The 4361-nt window shown below is 35.9% G+C and overlaps 1 pseudogene across 1 annotated transcript; it reads right to left on the bottom strand.

The window, feature by feature from the left end:
- Positions 1-339: 339 nt before the first annotated feature.
- LOC143596066 (protein NRT1/ PTR FAMILY 5.10-like) lies at positions 340-3864 on the bottom strand (annotated as a pseudogene). The gene is made up of 4 exons (XR_013146642.1): positions 3686-3864; positions 3393-3610; positions 1401-1927; positions 340-595 (listed from the first exon to the last, which is right to left on the bottom strand). The product of XR_013146642.1 is annotated as a protein NRT1/ PTR FAMILY 5.10-like (transcript).
- Between the last annotated feature and the right edge of the window lie 497 nt (positions 3865-4361).

Genomic DNA, 4361 nt, shown 5'->3' with positions numbered 1-4361 from the left:
GACCCAATTGCCCGGTCCATAGTGACTCCTTGTTTGGTGAATAATGTAGAATATTGAGCAAAAACAATCGCAAACGGTAAACAACTGACCCATATTGGAAATAATCTAAGTACTGCTTTCGCTTCTTCAACCTCGTTAATGCTACAAACCTTGCCTTCTTCCTTTGACCCGTCTGGTGAAATTAACGCTTTGTTGAGAAACCTGTTAAAATAGTAGTAGTTTATTGCAACAAAGGGAAACTGGAATTATTAAAAAAACAGAATTTTAAAATAACTACTTGAAGTTGCCTTCTGTGTGGGAATTTTGTACATGTATATCTACAATCTGACATATCAAAACACGTGAAAAAGCCGTCTACGATACCATAAAATACTTTAATCTAAATACAACTTCGTTCTCAATTGCCCGGTCCATAGTGACTCCTTGTTTGGTGAATAATGTAGAATATTGAGCAAAAACAATCGCAAACGGTAAACAACTGACCCATATTGGAAATAATCTAAGTACTGCTTTCGCTTCTTCAACCTCGTTAATGCTACAAACCTTGCCTTCTTCCTTTGACCCGTCTGGTGAAATTAACGCTTTGTTGAGAAACCTGTTAAAATAGTAGTAGTTTATTGCAACAAAGGGAAACTGGAATTATTAAAAAAACAGAATTTTAAAATAACTACTTGAAGTTGCCTTCTGTGTGGGAATTTTGTACATGTATATCTACAATCTGACATATCAAAACACGTGAAAAAGCCGTCTACGATACCATAAAATACTTTAATCTAAATACAACTTCGTTCTCAATAAAATTTATATCGGAATGTCGAGGAAGAAAATATAACATTAGAGTTGGCCAACGCGATGAGGTGGGAATTTGTACATGTATATTCACAATTAGTGGTGAAACTTGGACCAAAACGTCGAGGGGGGCGAACAAAATACGTATGAAAAAAAATCATAAACGGAGGGGGCCGGACTCAAATTTTAGGCAAAAATGGGTACATTTACACTACATATAAAAATTTTCGGACAAAAAAAAGGTAACTTTACACTACTGAGCAAAAAAAACAGAGGGGGCCCGGACCCCTGGCCCTAAAGAAGCTTTGCCCAATTCTGCAATATGACCTATCAAAGCCCGTGCAAAAGTCGTTTACAATACCAAAAAACTTTATTTTGAATACAACTCCGTTTTAAATAAAGCTTAGATTGGAATGTTAAGAAAAAGAATTAAACATAGTTGTGTATTTGGATTGATATTTTTTAATTAATGAATAAATTAAATATTATGAAAAGTTATGGGTTAAAGATGCATATTATATATAGCATAAAGATTTGAAACTTCAAGAAAAAAAATGGCAAATTATGATCAATAAATTATTCATGGTTTGCAAATTGTTATACATAATTACCTAAATTGTTGAGAGCCTTGATGAGGCAGGTTCCAGAAGCTTCTTCTTCTATTGAAATCGATGAACTTGTAGTTTTCCGGTTCTGAATGCTCTAACAAACACCTGACCGATTCTTATAAACGCATTTTTTTCATTTAATTTATCTTCAAACCGGTACGTGACGGTTCCCGCCAAAAATACAAGGAGTGCAAGGCCCATAACAATGCAAGGAATGCCAAATCCAAGACTCCAACTGTAGTTATCTTGAATGTAGTTAAGAACACCTAGAGCCATAAGTGGGCCACCACATAATCCAAGATACCACCAGTTGAAAAACGAGCTTTTGGCTTTGCATTCTTTTGGGTCCCCTGAGTCAACTGGTCAGCACCAAATGCTTGAACACAAGGCTTGTGTCCTCCTTGTGCAAATGCTAAAAGATATAATGATGTGAAGAATAATATAATTTGGTACTGAGGAGGAGAACATGATGTGGTGGTTTCACAGTTGGAATATGGAAGTAAAGTTGAAACAGTCAGCAACCCGAGTGCCTGTTAATTATCCCAGTCAAAGTTAAAAACTTTTATCACTATTAGATCCAATATTTCAATTAAATAAGTTCTCAATCCAAGTTCCATGTTTGGAAAGAAGAATTGTAAAGTGCATCTACATACAACTTCAACAACTGATGCCTGTCACTTGTATTGCATATGTAAGATTAAAAAAGATAGGCTCAAAGCTTGATCTCCATTCTCATTGATTAGACTATATATAATACAAATTTACCTAACTGATTTAAGGATAGATACAACAACATTTTGAATTACAAGATAATATATGTCTCTAATAGTAATAATAAAAACAATACTCTATGCTCTAGAGATTATGCAGCTTAAAGGAAGAAGAGGTGGGCTTGGCAATTTATGAGGTATGTCATATGTGATTTCAATATGATATTCACATTTGTTAGGATAGATTAGAAGACATAATACACTATTTTAGAGCATTAACAAAAGTTATTTTTGACCAAATGAATATCCTATATATAACTTTCTGTTTGTTCCACAAAGGTAATTATCACTTAAGATTCAAGTTTATCCCATGTATAACTCTCTGTTTGTTCCACAAAGGTAATTCTCACTTAAGATTCAAGTTTACTACCTTTTTGAAAATTTGCAACAACTGTGATAAAAAGCTTCACATCCCAACAGAGATGAATCAACGAGTATTTAATATCAATGTTTTTGACACAAGAACTTCAACAAAAGAAGAAACACTAGCTTAAATATGTTAATAAGCCTGCCTATTGATGATCATATTTTCTTGCTTAATGATTTGTAAAGTGTACTTGCCCCCAATGTGTTTGCACATCTGGCGCAGCACTATCGAGAGTTGACGGCCACTCTCTTGATGAGTCCATGGCGGGACGAAACCAATGACCCTTGTCATAAGCGGGACGAAATGACACAGGGCCTAGAAAGACGGCATGTGACTATATGGTATCTTTCCTTTTGTAACCATCAGAACCCGACACTAGAAAACTCACTAATACCCTGCTAACCACTGAATCACATAAACCGTAACATACGTTGGACCGGTGGCCTAACCATGAAGGCCACCTGCCCAACGTAAGTTGTGGTTCTTGATCGCAATATCTTCTGTACAAAAGAAAATGACTCGTTAAGTCGTTATCTAGTTTAAATTTAGTGGTCCATAATATTCAGAGCAAATGAAACATTTAAGGTCAACCTATAAATAACTACATCACGAAATTGCTAACAACCACCACCAAAAGCTTCAAATCCACAATTGTACTATGCTGATTTTAAGTTGACCATGGTTGTATGCATTTCACTATCTCAGATTTAACTTTGACCACCAATTATAACATCATGCTGACTTTCAGTTGACCTTACTGTCTAACTTAATTAGATGCACTTCAAATTCAACTTAAACCACCAATCACAAAATCAAACCAACAATAAGCACAAAATCAAAGATAATACGATAACTAACCAGTATATAAACCGAAGAAGCAATAACAATGGTCCGGTATCGACCGAGAAACGCATCGGCAACAAAAGCACCAAAAAGCGGGAGAAGCGAGACCGCTCCAGCCCACGCATTAATATTTTCAGCCGCCGTGGCCGTGGACTGGCCCAACGGTCCGGTCAAATATGTAATCAAGTTCGAGCTGACTCCGTAATACGCAAACCTCTCAGCAACTTCAACACCTGAGCAGTAGTAGTAGAATCCAAAACATTATAATATTTAACTATTGAAGTGTAAAACAAATTGGGTGAACTGACCAATAATGAAATAGGCGGATCTCCAGCAACCAGATCTGGATCGGAGAACCGGACGGTTTTTGTAGTCAACGAAGCCGTCAACGAGGCCGTCGTTGAGCAACGGTGTTTCGGTAGCGGTTGTTGGTTCCATGTCACGTCAGTTGACTCGCTCCACCAACCAGGCGAGGCGGGAGGATAATCACGTGTTTGTTTATATGACGAATTATCTGTCTAATCTTATGGTGTCACTGTTATGTTTATTCCCTTAATTATCGTTTCACGCTTCTTTAATGACGTGCTTCTTTTAATTAAGGATCAGCAGTTTTATACGGAACTGTAACGGTATTATCAAACACCTATCGACCGAACATAAACGATACCGATATTACGTATTCATTTTCAGTATTTTGATGCCTTGATGGTATTAGTACGGTAGTCAGCTGGTACTCTGGTACTGGACCAATAAAATTGATGTGGTTTTGCGGTTTATATTGTCACTTGTTTTCAATATTGATATTTTTTTGGAATGATGTTGTTTCCACCCGTACTTCTAATATACATTAATTAATCATATAAAAATATTATATGTTTTCTTTAAACACCTAAGTTAGGTTTTGAAAGAAGAAATCTTGGATTCAAGTCTTACAGGTGACAAAGATTAAAAAAAATTATCGATAAAGAAAAAATAAAAAAAGTT

This window comes from Bidens hawaiensis, unplaced genomic scaffold (assembly GCF_021521415.1).
Source record: "Bidens hawaiensis isolate Kalapana, Puna unplaced genomic scaffold, B.hawaiensis_p1.1 tig00045991_1, whole genome shotgun sequence".
Taxonomy (NCBI): Eukaryota; Viridiplantae; Streptophyta; class Magnoliopsida; order Asterales; family Asteraceae; genus Bidens; species Bidens hawaiensis.
Note: the sequence above shows the minus strand (reverse complement) of the source record. Positions and strands in the feature narration are given on the sequence as shown.